At 42.9% G+C, this 16,583-nt stretch overlaps 1 non-coding gene across 1 annotated transcript; it reads right to left on the bottom strand.

The window, feature by feature from the left end:
* Window positions 1–16,173: 16,173 nt before the first annotated feature.
* Trnat-ugu (transfer RNA threonine (anticodon UGU)) lies at window positions 16,174–16,247 on the bottom strand. The gene has a single exon. It is a non-coding gene; the product is annotated as a tRNA-Thr (tRNA).
* Window positions 16,248–16,583: the final 336 nt, after the last annotated feature.

The following is a 16,583-nucleotide window of genomic DNA, read 5'->3' as shown; positions in this document are numbered from 1 at the left end:
AATGGGGTGTAGTCGAGGTAAATCAGGTGAAGCTGAGGAGGATATTACATTAGGAAGCGGGGCACTTAAAGTAGTAGATGAGTTTTGCTATTAGAGCAGCAACTGATGATGGGGGAAGGAGAGAGAATGTAGACTGTCAATGGCACTTAAAGCATTTCAGAAGAAGAGAAATTTGTTAACATCGACTGTAGATATAAGCGTTAGGAAGTCTTTTGTGAAAGCATTTGAGTGGAGTGAAGACGTGTGTGGAAGTGAAACAGGGACAACAAACAGTTTAGACATGTAAAGAGTAGAAGCTTTTGAAACATGGTGCTACACAAGAGTGCTGAAGATTATGTGGATAGGTCACCTAACTAATGAAAACGTATTGAACAGAATTGGGGAGAAAAGAAATAAGTGACGCAACCTGATTAGAAGAATGGGTCGGTTGTTAGGATACATTCTGAGACATCAAGGAATCATCAATTAGTGTAGAGACGTTTTGTGGATAAAATTCGTAGAGGGAGACCAAGAGAAGAATACAATAACCAGATTCAGAAGGATGTAGGCTGCAGTGGTTGTTCGGAGATGAAAAAGATTGCACAGGACAGTGTCACATTGAGAGCTGCATCAAATTATTCTTCGGACTAAAGGCCACACTAACAACAATGTGGCTATGTTATAGATAGGAACATCTTTTTACATTTGGAAAAATATTAATTTTCCGGAGTAATTTTTGTAATTTGGGAGAAGGCTGCAGCACATAAAATGCGGACGCACTCATTTGAAAATGAAATAAGATAGTATTTTAAATTTCTATTACATGGCTGGTTAGAGACGGAAGTCTGAGAATTGTCCCAGATACGGTACTCTTCCATACTTATTAAAATACTTTGCCTACAATATCTGTAATATGATAAATATGGACAGCCCGTATCACTTCGTGGATTGTAGGGTTGTTGCGAACAACGTATCGTCGACACAGTGGTAATGTTTGTAGGGGGAGTGCTAGATGTTAAGTTATGTCGCCCTAATGCAGCCAACTACCGAAGGTAATGAGACTCTGTCACGTGATATTCAACTTCTCTAAACCACACCAGTCCTGAAACCAACATGAATGTTTCGGAAAAACCCTTCTGCCATGAAAACAGCTCAACGTTAAAATATAAAAACTGTTCACAAACACGCGTCCACAGATCTGTCGAAACCAGCTACGTATTTCATGGTTGGGATTCCAGTTAGATACAAAACGACGGCTGTAGGCTGCACGTAACTGCGAGAGACAGCAGTTTAGATCTTGACAATTCATACATGCTAAATGAAGAGGCTTCCGAAGCGTACGTACTGGTGTTTCTGACTCGCAGTTCCAGCGGTTGTTCCTCGTGATATATGATACAGAAATGCCGATGGCGGGAGTAATAAATTCCATAGCTAGTTCCTACCCAGTATGGAACCGCCACGTGTATGTTGAGTGCATAAGTTCCATTTCTGCTTGATGAAGCTGAAAGAACAAAAAAAACTTTATAACATTTCGTGTTTATTGCTTTAATGTAATATTTAAATCTCCGATGTAATAGCTAAACGTAGCACAGTGTATGTCAAAAAAAGACATCTAGTAAACATGGGTTGTAAAACACAAACGTTAAGAGCTCTGTGCACTTGTTCATCTTTGATACTATGAAATAGATCGCTTTCACCGCAAGAACTTCGCTTCCATATTTTGCAAGGAGGTAATCTGGAACAAACTAAGAAACAACGTCCTGTAAACATGGAGTCTAAAAAACATTACCTTAAAAGGTATGAGCACTTCTTCTACTTCGCTATTGCGAAACATCTATTTGCCTGAAAAAATGCTTGTAGCTCTTAAGGTATGCATTTCACAGATCTTTTTTACTGACATTCTTTCCTTGTTTTGGTCCAAACTACTTCCTCCCAAAAGATGGAAATCAAAGTCCTTAGATTACAAGAGCTCTGTTTCCTAGACATTCTTTTCTTGTTTTGGTGCGAGAAACCTGTCCCTAAAGTTTGTCGATGCTTTTTGGCACACCCTGTATATTATTGACTGGAGATGTATATAATGGATGATAGCCTTCGGTGCAGCTTCTTTTGGAAGGTTTGGATGGATTGCTTTAGTAGCTCTAGAAATATTTGTAGTTGTTGGTTTCTGCAGACTCAAATGTTTGTTAATTACAGGTATTGTCATATATATTAAGTGAAAGCTCTTTTTTCTATAAGTTCTGTCCACAATGCCCTATGAATACAGTAAATTTCATCAATAAAATATCGACCATCAACAATGTAGCAATAAATTATGGGTACATACAGATACCGGTAATTCTGTACACAATGTTACACAAATCAAATTCAAAATTATGCTTCTACCAGTACTGTGGTACACAGTAAAAACAAATGTGCATGGGCATATCAGATTTGACGGGATTTTAAAAAAGCCTAAGTAAAAGAATATTTCGTAAAGTTAACACATGGTAAAAAATAAATAAATAATAAAAATTTAAAAAATGTATGAGCTTGTAGTTTACAAAAAGCTCACTCTTTAATTAGAAAACATTGCTAGAAGCTCAAAAACCTTTTCTAGGAGCACGTTGACTGCTTCAACGAACACAAAACAACAAATATATTACAGCTACCAATAACCTAAATACAGGCCTCCTTATTTCAAAAATCATTTCAAATCACTCCAGTAGTTCTAAGTCTAGGGGTCTGATGAAAAATGGCTCTGAGCACTATGGGACTTAACACCTATGGTCATCAGTCCCCTAGAACTTAGAACTACTTAAGCCTAACTAACCTAAGGACATCACACAACACCCAGTCATCACGAAGCAGAGAAAGGGACTGATTACCTCAGATGTTAAGTCCCATAGTGCTTAGAGCCATTTGAACCATTTTTGAAGTACACCAATGTGTGTTCTCGGAGTCTTTGCGGTGGCGTGCTTCATAAAGCCTTTTCGATCTGGAAAACAAATCGTTTCGAATAAAACACTCGAACTTTTTATAGCTGTCTCCACCATAACTGACTGCCGGGGCTAGCACGGTATTCTGCTTATGCAGATGCAACAGCAGCGTCTGGCATCTTCCAGAGGGGGCTGTACAGATGCATCTGCGGAAGGCAAGTTGGCGCCAGTTCCTAGTAGCTCAGTCCCGCTGATGGACCGAGGCCCGCATACAATGCGGCCCCACAACGAACTTGTGTTGTCACACAAGTCATCTTGTTTGCCATACTTCGCGCATTCTTGGCTCCGTGCAGGACCCACGGGCAACCCAGTGCCTCTACAAGCGTCAAACGTCTGTCTTCGGTTTCGCTCAATGTCCAAAACCCGCCCCCATGGCCTACCGTGTGACCCTGGTCTCCGTTAAAATATGATTTATTCTTGATCGTTTGCTTAGCTGAGGATCTTAGGGCCACTAAATACACCGACGCGAAGAAAAATTGTAACACTAAGGAGGATTGACATACACGAAAGTTGACATGCGTGGTTCTACATTTGAAAGATGATATGTATTCACATTTGGCGCTAGAAGCACCGCTGTTGGGGTGGAAATCGGATTAGCTTTAAATACGCGCTCCTACGGTCGTGAACGTTAGTCTTTGAGATTAGGCGTGGTTAGTTAACGTTAGTCAAGAATGCCTTTAAAGTGGGAAATGCGCCATTATGAAGACTTCACCGAGTCTGAGCGAGGTCATTTAATAAGGCACGAAAATGTGGATGTTCCTTCTGCGACACTGGAGAAAGCCTTTACAGAAATGTAGGCACTGTATACTATTACTGGCAGTGGAATGTACGTGAGCAAGACCGGGCTTCGGAATGCCACGTGGCGCTACCGAGAGGGAAGACTATTGTGTTCGGCGTCTGGCTGTGACGTTTAGTACTGCCTCTGCAGCAGCAACTTGAGCTGCAGTTGGCACCACAGTGGCACAATGAATTGTTACAAATCGATTACTTCAAAGACAGCTCCGAACCAGAAGCCCTGTAGCGTGCATCCCACTGACCTCAAACTACAGTCCTTTGCGGCTTCAGAGGTGTCAAGCGAGAGCTCATTAGAGGGCAGGTTGGAGGTCTGTTGTGTTTTCTCATGAAGGCTGGTTCTGCCTCGGTGCCAATGATGGTCGTGTGTTGGTTAGAACGAAACCGGCTGAGGGCCTGCAAACAGTCTATCTACGTGCTACACACACTGGACCTACACCTGGAGTTATGGTCTGAGGTGCGATTTCGTATGACAGCAGGAACATTCTCGTGGTTATCTCGCGCACCCTCACTACAGGTCTGTACGTCAGTCTAGTGTCTTGACCTCTTGTGCAGCTATTCATGAACGGAATTCTAGGTGTGTTTTTCACCAGAATCACGTTCGCCCACATACCGCTGTTGTAACCCAACAAGCTCTACACAGCGCCGACATGTTGCCTTGACTTGCTCGATTACCTGATCTATCTCCAATCGAGCACATGGGGGACATCATCGGACGATAACTCCAGGGTCATTCCAAACAGCGTTAATCGAAACTCAATTCCACAAATTGGCATTCGGCACGTGTACAACTAGACGCATGCACGTTTACATACTTGCATTCAGAATTCTGATGGTTACACCCGTTATTAATGTATGAGCATTTCACATTGGCAATGGCTCACCTAGCTCTTATATTAACCTGCGATTTTGCAATATTAATCACTTAAATATGTTACGTAGACAGATGTATGCCCTAAATTTCATTACTGTGCGTTAATTATTTTTTGGTGTTGCCATTTTTTTCCGTCAGTGTATAAAGAGTCCACTTGTTATAAGATCTGTACCGAGGCGTCTCGGGAAGACCGATCATTAGAATATGGCTGACTGATGTTAGGTAGTCGTTATAAAACCAGGCGAGTCAAGGTATCTTTCTCCAAGTACTATCCGGTGGTCGCTGGAGTGTATGTAAATGAGAATCGAGTAGTAAATGAGTGTAAGAAGATGTTGCCTGATAACCAGCGTCTTAATCGGTCTAGGATCACACCGAACGAAAAAACGGGTACAACTAGTAATTTAACGACGCAATTGTTAAGCAAACTGGAAACAGGGGTACGCTGTTGGGGAGCAACGTGTGGGGCTGGCGGTGGTGAGAAGTGCAATCACAGAGAGAACTCAGCAATAAGGACTCCTGGGTGATATGAAAATGGACCGAGGGAAAAAGGTGGGGAAAATGAAAAATTGGGAAGGTCGGCCAGTGTTTGCACAGCGGGCAACTCTGCGAGCGGCCGCGGCACGTAGCGCAGTTAATCATTTCGGTCGAGATAATAAATTTCCCGGCCGGCGAGACCACGGGAGTGGGTGAGCAGCGACCGAAACACTGTACGGCGGGCTGCCGCAACAAATTCTCATCACCCCGGCCGGAGCTGCGCGCAGAGTTATGTAAATGAAATACGCCTCGGCGTGTCCAGCCGCCCCCAATTTATGGCAGTGGACCGTCCGGCCAGGCGAAGACGTCCTCCCAAGACTGGGGCGGGTCTAGCACTGTCAGCACTCGTGTGCTAACATCGGCTGTCAGCATGCTGATGGGTTGGGGGGGGGGGGGGATGGGTACGATGCACGTGCGTAGAATCAGAGTCAAGGGTAACTGTTTAAGGCTAAACTACCAAAGAAATGTGGTTGTATAATTGGGCAGGTGCGGTGATGGTACTCTAATAATAAAGCAGCAATAGCAGAAAACGAAACAAGTGTGAGGAATGCAGGCTTTAACATAAAGGCAGATGGTAGCCAAGGCTGTAGGTTGAGCTGTTGTATGTGGCCACGAACGGCACCTGTGGGATGTTCTCCATTCGTTGCAAGTGTCAGTCGTGTTCAGAAATGTGTTTTGTGTAGTTATGAGTGCATTATGTCTGATGTAAGCGAAATCGAATGTGAGCAAATTGTTGGTGCCTCCATAATTAAGGTAGCCGAAGTCTTTGGTGCTTGAATAGGCTCGGCAACGAATACAGGGATAGTAGAACAACATAATCCGCTAAGTTACAAAGCAGACGAAAGTCTGTGCTGAGTGATCATTCAAAAAATGGCTCTGTGCTCTGTGGGACTTGACATCTGAGGTCATCAGTCCCCTATAACTTAGAACTACTTAAACCTAACTAACCTAAGGACATGACACACATCCATGCCCGAGGCGGGATTCGAACCTGCGACCGTAGCGGTCGAGCGGTTCCAAACTGTAGCGCCTAGAACCACATGGCCACTCCGGTCGGCTTAGTGATCATTATCGATGGTCATTGAAGAGAACCGTGACGAAAATAAATAAATAAATGAATAAAAATAGCCAGGTGCGAGTAGTACTCGCGCACTGAGGGTTCCCTACATTACTGTGTGTACAGACAATCGATCTATTCAGGGAATCGAGAGTCGCGATAATTTTTGCCTGTTATCGACATTGCTAGTACCAAGATATCGGTTCCAGGGATTCCAAGAATCTGAAAATGTTTTATTTGCAAGTTTGAAGTCAGAAAACAAGTAAAAAAAATAAATACATTTTCTTGTGATATAGTTATAAATTAATAATTTTGTAATTGTTTCCCTTATTTATACTGTGAAGCTTTGCTCCTCAATAAATTCCATACGTCTAACTCAACGCGAAGTGCGCTGTAGTTTTTAATGAGTGAGCGTGCTAGTACTAAAATATGTGACATAAACGGCCGTATCGTTTGAATATCTAGACTTAAAAGTTAAATTTCTTGCACCATGGAAGGACCATAGATCTCAGCACGTGACACTAATTTCAGCTAGGTACCCCTACCCGTTTCTGAGAACATAGTGTCTTAGAAGATGGAAGCACAGGCAGACTGCAAAAACAAAAACAAAAATGTTGTGGTATTACTACAAATTAATAATTTTGGTTTTTTCCCTTACCAAGTATTGTGAAAACTTCCTTCTTGCCAAATTTCCTGATTTTATGTCGATAGGAAGTACTCTATAGGTGTTGCTGAGAGAGTTTGCGAGTATCAAAGTACGTCACAGAAATGGCCTTATCTGTTGATTGCGTTGACTTAGAAGCTTACATTTATTACACCGCCAAGGGACTATAGACCAAAATATGTGGCATAAATTTCAACTTAATACGTGTAATTTTTCCTGCGAGAAAGTGGGCGTAACAGACGGACGGTCAGACATACTGTCTGATAACAAATAACAAAATAATTTTTGTGTGTTGCAATTATAAATTAAAAATTTTCGAATTTTTCCATGTGTTGTAGTATGGAAACTTGCTCCTCGGAACGTTTCATGATTCTAAGTCAAAGTGAAGTATCCTATAGGCTTTGATAAGTGAGTTTGGGAGTATAAAAATATGTCACATGATTAGTAGTTTCTTTTCACTGCATTGACTTAGAAGCTTCAGCTTATTACACAGTTAAGGATCCGTATACGTTAGTAAGTGACACAAATTTCAACTTGATAAGTCTAGCCGTTCCTCGGAATAAAAGGTTCTTAACAGACGGACAGGCAGACTGACAGACAACAAAGTAATCGTTTAATGGTTCCGTTTTCACCAATCGAGGTGCGGAACTCTAAAAATAAGGAGACGACAGCAGCCAAAGTCCTGTAGAATTGAACTCCACACTCGCGAATCTTGTCAACACCGACCTGCCGATGCAAATTCTCACACCAGAGAAACGTGGTGCTTAAGTAATAAAACCTGGACTACAGAGTAGTGAAAGAAACTCATTCGGTCGCATGAGTCTCGTTCTGCACTGTTTCCAACTTGTCGCCGAGTTCACGTCCCGAGCGTGAAGCGTATTGGGCGCTCGTTGACGATTGGGGCAGTAATATCGATGTACTGCATGAGACACAAGGTTACTCTCGAAGGCTGCATTATTCCAAGGATTGGTGACGATTTTGGCTAATGACGTCCACACTCTGGTATAATAGTGTTTGTTCCCCAAAGGTGTTGCCATGTTCCAAGACGCCAGGGCCCCTATTTATACAGCTTTCATCGATCAGGACTGGTTTTGCGAGCAGGAAGATGAATAGTCGTGTCTGCTCTGGGCACTGCACTCATCATATCTCAATATTATTTAGTCTTGGTGATGTACGTTGTAGAGAAGGTGAACGACCCCCCTCCACCTCCATCATAGTTACCTGAACTTGCCACTATCTTACAGGAAGTATTTATCCATTCTGAGACAACTGGAAGCTGTTTTGAATACCAACGGTTTCCGTGCGCTGTATTAGTCACGCTAATGTGCTGTGTTTTTGGTGTTCCCAATATTTTCGTCCAACCCCGTATACAATACTCAAAATCCAGCTATCTCAGACAAACAAAAGTCACGATTAAAAGTTAATCAGACCTGATATCATTCAGCAAGGTCCACAGTTATTCGATTTGTGCACAAGTTTGTAGCGTTTCTGCATAAGTTACATAAACACGACAAATACACGTAACAAAAAGTTCAGTCATAAATTATATGTTGAACTTCCTATTCACAACAGTCTGCCAACGATGGAATAACATTTCGATGCAGCGACTGTAGAAATCACGCGAAGAACTTAACGAGCCACGTTCGGAGAGCATTTTCATTCCGAAAGGAAGTCGCTTGAAAATTGTCCGATAGAGAGGGTAAAACCTCAATAAGGTAGGTGCGGAATGTCTTCTCAACGCAACTTCTGCTTAGTGTTTTTTGTCAGTCTAGCAGAATGCAGACAGGCGTTATCGTGGAGTAGCATCACTTCACGTTGTCTTCCTGGTCGTCGTCCTGTTATTACGTCTGGAAGACATTTCAGTCGTTGACAATAAATGCCATCATCGGAGGGTAATTCGTAGTACACTGCACCGTCGTTTTTCCTCCAGATGCATAACATTAGCTTTTGTGGATGCGCCCTCATCTTTGAACGGCGAACTGTGATGCGCACTAATGCTTGTGTCTCAACCCTAGGTCGCAGAGCCAGTACCGTCGCCTAGCGGCAAGTAATTACACTAACACTACTAACAACAAAATTTCTGCATTTCACAGGCTGAACATGATTCCTATAAAGTCCGGTGCTCATGCAGTTAACTGTTTTCCGTCTATGCTGGCTCAAGTAGTGATAGTGTAATTATAAGCTTCTTACTGATTGACGAAATTGAGGATTATATAATGACAGTGCTCTCTGCAGAAATAAATTTTTAATCTCGGGCAGTGAAGGTGGACTACAGAGAGCTACCTATAAACTACACAGAATATACCAGATATATAATATACCGATACTAATAAAAAAAGGCCATGTCTTTCTGTGGGGGGAACCCAGTAAGGACAAAAAGTATAGTAAAAAAGAAGATCATAGAGGAAGCAGATTTAGACTGCCATTTTACGCAAGAACAGACCTAGATCGGTACCATTAGCTAAACGGTTATTTAACGGTATCATTAGATGATCTCTTCAAAATAAAGTAAGAAATAAACGTAAATTTTGCGAAGCTAAGCCAGTGCCAAGGTTGCTGTATGAGAGTGCATCTTGGGTGATGTAAAAAGAAAAAAACGGAAATAAAATAAGGTTATAGGCCAACGGATGGAAATTCCTTGGGAGCATAGCTGGATGCTAAAAATTAGATTTTTAAAGAAACATAGACACCAGGAATAAATTGGACATATTTTATAAATACAGCCGACAAACTGTAGCGACGGATTCCTGACTGGGAATGGAGGAAACAAATCCCAATGGACATCTGTCCGGAAATGCACAGTTGTCGTGGCAGATGGCGCTAGTGAGCGTATAAGGTGGCTATTTCGCACTTTACGAGCACTCATCCACGTACGTTGCCACAATTAGATATCATTTGATAGTTGGTACATCGTATACATAAATATATAAAGGAAACTGACATTGCCACGTGTGCTTTGTAAATAATTGGTAACGCTTATTGCATGAAAGGTGACGGAGTGTCCTTATTATCATAGTAGTAGAGGTTGGAACGACAGTGGAAATGAAACGGCAGTCGGAACTCAAGGCCTGGGTGGAAAGCCCACACAGGTGTGTTGGTCCTGCTTAAACACAGGAAGTAACAAGACGGACGTTGTGACACCTGAGCGGTGGGGTACAGATTGAGTGACGACCGGCCGGAAGTGTAGCCAGACGGGAAGGATTATACTTCGGAAACCACGAAAATCTTGGACGCAGCTGAGAGGAACGAGGAAGCGTCGCCTCGGAAACCACGTAGGCTGGGTTATTTCCAAGGATTTTTGCTCAGAAGCGTACCATTGTACGAGAATGGGTATTTCCTCGCGAACTTTCCACGCTGGACGACAAAAGACTAAAATATGGTTGGTCGGCGTTCGGAAGAATCTGTAGATAGGGAGAATATTCCGTGGGTTCGAGAATATGATTAGTTTTCGGAATTACGAGGGTGAGGAGCCGAGCCTTGCTGGGAGGCTAGCAGTGGAGAGACGAGATCTTCCGTTGCGAGCGCCCATGTGTGACGGTAGCTCGATATCAGCTTTGTTGGTTCAGTCGGACTTTCTGTCTTTGCTCTCAGGAGAGTTTATAGTTGGAACAGTTAGCCACTGTACTGATGCGAACCTATACGATTCTGGACTTCACCTCCGGGTAGGAAGTCGTCATTGAATACGTAACGTTCAGTAACTGATGGCAATCCTTCTGCCTATATTTACGTTAAGACGTTATCTGAACTCCGTCCTTGTGGCTGGGAGTTCGCGTTTCTCGCCTGTAGAACACAGAGAGGAGAAGAGAGTATGAGAGTATATTAGTCAGAGGACCACCTTCTCCCGTCCTAGTGTTTGGAAGATTTTACGAGTATTTTATGGCTGGAGTTCTTCCATCAACGCAGACTTGTACGAGAACCAGGACGCTGACGCAACAGACGCAGTACATACGGTGATACCGCAAACTGCTTCGGCTCATTAGGGCTATAAAAGCTAAACAGCTGTGATCACGTAGTTTATTTCCATGAGGTTCCACACCACCGAAGATCATCTTTGAAAGTAATGTCTTCTAGTGTTTGGTACGTAGCTGATGTCAGTCATTTCGTGTTATTGATATTAGACCGCGCAGTCATAATAGGGGGCAGAGTTAGGCAACTGATCAGTAATTTTTCTTAGGAAATGAAAACTTTATATTAAAAAGGGTTTCTTTTAATCTACAATAAATATATAATCAGGAACAACGTTTATCATTTAGTAGGATTAGTTGCCTTCATATTCGTTTATGGTCAGATTGTAATTTATAGAATTAAGAGATCCTAAGATCTGCTTCAGGGGCAGGCCGCTGTGGCCGAGCGGTTCTAGGCGCTTCAGACCGGAACCGCGCTGCTGCTACGGTCGCAGGTTCGAATGCTGCCACGGGCATTGATGTGTGTGCTGTCCTTAGGTTGGTTAGGTTTAAGTAGTTCTAAGTTCTAGGGGAATGATGACCTCAGATGTTAAGTTCCATACTGCTTAGAGCCATTTGAACCAGCTGCTTCAGGGGGTTCTCAGACAGGGCCAAATATTCATTTTAGGGTTTATTATTTTCCGTTGCGCACATTCATTTTACACCCGCTTGGAGTAGCATATTGGAAACGGTAGTTCCTCTGGCCACGCTCGGTGTGTTCCTTGTGTGTTGCAGGCTGTGTTATTGACACAGAGTACTTTAAGCAGCCGAATGCTCCGGTATTCATGTTGCGAACAAGCCGAGATGGTGTTTGTTTGCAGCCAAGCAGATAGAAACGGTAGAGAGGCAGTATGGCTATACCAAAACAACTAAAATCACAGAAACCAACCACATCAAACAAGACTTTGAAAGGTCTCTGTTGGATTCCTTTCATGTTTAATTTCTTAAATCTGTTGCCATTTATGGAATAAATTCCTCTTCTAAATGTACTGTGGCGTTTCTGACTATCTGGGAGGAGACTGAGCAGTGGAACGTGTTACTTTTACACATAAACAAGAACGATCTGTCACACTACTACACTTTAAAGCACAGTTTATATGTAATTCTTATATGTAATTCATGTCACACAGTCTCATACGGAACCTACATCCGCTTTCTTTTATATACTGTATATGATAAGATACTGTCATCCCCCTTCCCTTTTGTGTGAGAGGATGAATGAGCATATGTATTTCTAGTTGCATGCTTGAGGGTAGCAGACAAGGCTGTCTGCTAGAGAACAGTAGGACCAACGTCGGAACAGGTAGCTACGCTTCCTAAAAGCAAAGAGGTTTCTATCCTTAGTATGGTCCTGTCCGTCCGTTGTCATGTTGGTATAGGAAGCTGCCCCTCTGGCCACTTCCGTTGGTCTTTGTGAGACCGAGGAAGCACGCTGGGCAGTAGGCAGTTGCTGTGTGGCCGTGACGAGCGTCTGAAGTGGTAAGATCTCCGGCTAAGCGCGTGTCTGTTAAGTCCGTAGGACAATGGATTTCTTAAGTTCAGCCTAACTGAAAATTTAATCACTTTTATTTCGGGTTTAGGTCTAAAATATCCGATGTTATCTTAAATTGCAGCGCAGTGTAATTATCGTGTGAAGTTCAGGTTATTTTTCGGTAGTTGCTTTGTTACTACTTTGTGAGTAAAGTGGAACCACGTGTTGATCAGTAACTCTAACTAAGTTCATCAATCTTAAATCCGAATGTGCGTGAGATTATAACGTCTCGTCTTGAGAATATTTTTTTAATATAGCAACTTTTCTTTATGCTTTTCCTTATGTTCAACCCACGTGGGGTGTACTTTGCGAGACCAGTACCACGTGCTTATATAACTGTTTGACCCATCAGGTTAATAGTAAGACGTTAGTAACCAGTTCAAGGTTTTTCTTTTGTCAATTGCTTTTCGATCTAATGTATTTTAATTATCAAAATTATTGTGGAGTTGTACGCTTTGTGTAAACCAAGTTGACCACGTGGAGCATGTGGTGTAATCATCAAAGTAGCCCTCAGCTATTCTTTTTGCGAAGACTTCACAAAGAGTTAATATGAATTTAGTATACCAGTGTGTGGTAATTACATGACGGACAGGATTGTGGTATGAACGTAATTTCTTTGGGTAAAAACTGAATCTGTTGGTTGTGGTTAATTTCTTCTTGCTTATGTTTCAATGTTCTTCGTGTGTGATTTTATGAATGGAGTGTTGTATACAGTCTCCCAATCTTGGCCCCATATTTTATGTGTTCCGTAAGATTACAATCTCACATTCTTTTCAATCGTAAATAAGGCACCAGCTCAGTTATAACTCACGTATAATATGCTGAAATTTCAATGAACAATCTTAAAATAAATTTCCAAGTATAAACTGATTTCTTTCTTTTTATTTAAATTCTCCTTTTTATATATATATTTTACCGGTTTTGTATGACTATTAAAAGATTATCATTAGTGTTAGCCTGCTAAATATCTGATGAAACAGTTGCCCAGTAATCCACGGTTAATGTCCCCAGACAGATCACGGCTTTTAACCCACTTTCATTGTCTATTAGCTCCGATTTCAGTATACCAAAATTAAAGTAACAATATTACATTTCAGCATACAAAATTAAAGTTACAACGTTACAACTTCAAGCACTTTTTGGGCCTTTGTGTGATCATGGGCCCTTTCAGACAGACGAAAGTGCAGGGATGTGTCCGACTATGCGTACACCAGATTTGGAGCATCGGGTTCTATAGGATATTGAGATTAGCTCCAGGCAAGTGGCCCGCCAACACGGTGTAAGCCAAAGTAGGATTATGTACACCCTGCATGACAGCCGCTACTATCCTTATCACCTACAATGCCCAAGGAGCGCACGGCACCTGATGAGAGGAACTGTTATTCGTCAGCGCCATCTCCCGTGGCAACGATGCATTTCTGGACACATGTCCACATGACTTTTTTCCTCCATTTCCAGTCAGGAAGCCGTCCTTGTAATTTCATGGTTTTATTAACGTTCATCGCGCATAAATAAAATTGTTGAAGAAAATAGTTAAACATTTTATATCCCATGTGTTGCGAATGGAGAAGATTACCAATACAATTTTGGTAGTATATTCCGCAATATATGCATTGGAAGACCACCAAATAGATTGAAGGACCAAATGTAGTTGGAAACAGAGTAAGCCGCAAGGCATGACAGAAGAAGATCAAGAACAAGAAGAGCATCAGTTACGGACTCTGCACCAGCAATCGATATTTACTGGTGGGCTACTGGCATGGAATCATTCAAATGTTATATTTAAAATAAAACAGTCACCGCAGCAAAGTTATTTCTAAATTAAAAATAACTTTTCAACCGTGACTGTCGTGTTTTTAATATAACCATGAAAATCCACTGTTATATCAATCAGCCAATGATTGAATGAATCGTACATACGTGCCGGAAACAATAAACTGCTGTAGTTGCCTCAAAACAATTCTAAGTAAAAGGAAAAGTAGCAGGGAATTCGATAGCCTGATTGTTCCGCGGTTCCTCCAAAATTTGTTTGTATTCCGGCGCTGTAGCACAATGAAATAAGCAGCCAGCTCCCCACTTGTCACAAATCCAGGAATTTTAAATTCTATTTAAGCTCGGTTCCGGAGCGGTTGTTAAATATTAAAGGTGAGGAACGTGGTTTATGACGGGAACGCTCCCACTCAGCATGCAAACGGAAAGCGAAAGAAACAGCGGAGATCCGTCCGGGATTAAGACTGACAGGAGGAAGAGCACTCTAGCGCCGTCGGCTCAATAAAAACGTCTTGGCAGTTTACGCGTGCGACGCGGCGCCGAGATCCGAAATCTGCGCCGAAGCCCGCTAATAGAAGGACTGGCGCCAGCGGCACTGGCGACGACTCGGACAGGGAGCGCGCGGAATGAAGACAAATTGACGAGTGCGCCGTGACGCGTCAGCGGGGTGCGTGGCCCGGCGTGGGGTGGGTTAGCGCGCCGGAAATTGAGGCGGCGAAGCAGACGCGTTTCCGGTAGGCGCAGCGTCCCCGCTCAGCTCCCAGGGGTAACGACAGTGGGAACCTGTTCCGCAGGGTTCAGTGTCACTCTCTTCGTGGATCCAGGTTTGCGTTTACAATTTACAACATAACCACAGCTTACAGACGCCACATCCCCAGCGCGTAAATGAAGCTTGTGACGTGATATCCCCTGGTCGCAGAAGTCTAAATATTGAACTACGAGGGTGATCCAAATGAAAACCTTAAATATTTTTTTAAAACAAAATTATTTATTGTGCAGAAGCGGTACAAAGCTGTATCACTTTTCAACGTAATCTCCCCCACGCTCACTGCAAGTACTCCAGCGCTTACAAAGTGCATAAATGCCTTTAGAAAAAAATTCTATTTGTAGACCGCGCGACCACTCATGTGCCGCGTGGCGTACCTCTTCATCAGAACGGAACTTCTTTCCTCCCGTTGGGTCTTTGAGTGGTCCAAACATATGGAAATCACTAGGGGCAAGGTCTGGTGATTATGGTGGATGAGGAAGACACTCAAAATGCAGTTATGATTTTTTAGGAGAGCTGTGAGTGATGTACTGGTGACAGTGGTCCCTCTACGCATATAAAGCTCCAAAATGACGCCTTTTTCGTCCCAAAGGAGAGTCAGAATAGCCTTCCCTGCTGATGGTTCTAAACGTCTTTGGTTTTGGTGGTGAGGAATAGGACCATTCCTTGCTCGCTCTCTTTGTTTCTGGTTGGTGGAAGTGAACCCAGGTTTCGACACCAGTAACGATTCTTGCAAGGAAGCCATCACCTTCTCGTTCAAAGCACCGAAGTAATTCTTCACAAGCATTAACACGTCGATCTCTTATTTCAGGAGACAGCTGCCGTGGCACTGATCTTGCAGACACTTTGTGAAACTGGAGCACATCATGCACAATGTAGTGTGCTGGCCCATGACTAATACGTAAATATGCTGAAATGTCATTGAGTGTCACTCGGCGGTTTTCGTTCACTATGGCTTCAACTGCTGCAATGTTCTGTGGAGTCACAACTCGTTGTGCCTGACATGGACGAGGAGCAGCTTCCACTGAAGTCACTCCGTTTGCGAACTTCCTGCTCCATTCGCAGACTTGCTGCTGTGAAGAACATCCATCACCGTACTGAACCTTCATTCGTCGATAAATTTCAATAGGTTTATATAGTAAGATGGTATCTGTTCTTTCAGATATGTCCGAAAGAACAGATACCATCGATGATCATGCAGCTCGTTACAATGAAATTACAATGAAATGAACACCCTTAGCTGCTTACAGGCGTTGACATACGTCCACGGGGACAGATGGAAATGTGTGCCCCGACCGGGACTCGAACCCGGGATCTCCTGCTTACATGGCAGATGCTCTATCCATCTGAGCCACCGAGGACACAGAGTATAGCGTGACTGCAGGGATTTATGTCTGGCACGCCTCCCGCGAAACCTACATTCTCAACGTATTGTCCCGCACTACATTCGTAGTGCCCCCGCCAATATATTCATTACTCGCGGCGCCTTGCCGATTCCCGTAAGAGTTCGGGCACTGTTTGTGCATTCGCACAGAAGAAGAAGATGGTCACGTGGCCGGTGAGCTTTAACTATATATTTACTAAGATGGTATCTGTTCTTTCGACAGCTGTCGAGAATCTCAATACTGACCTGTGTCCACTACGGCAATGGGCGCAGGATATAGGGCTAAAAGTCAAACCATCCAAAACCAAGTGGT

The sequence above is a fragment of the Schistocerca cancellata genome, chromosome 8 (genome assembly GCF_023864275.1).
Source record: "Schistocerca cancellata isolate TAMUIC-IGC-003103 chromosome 8, iqSchCanc2.1, whole genome shotgun sequence".
NCBI lineage: Eukaryota > Metazoa > Arthropoda > Insecta > Orthoptera > Acrididae > Schistocerca > Schistocerca cancellata.
This window is presented reverse-complemented; position numbering and strand designations above follow the sequence as displayed.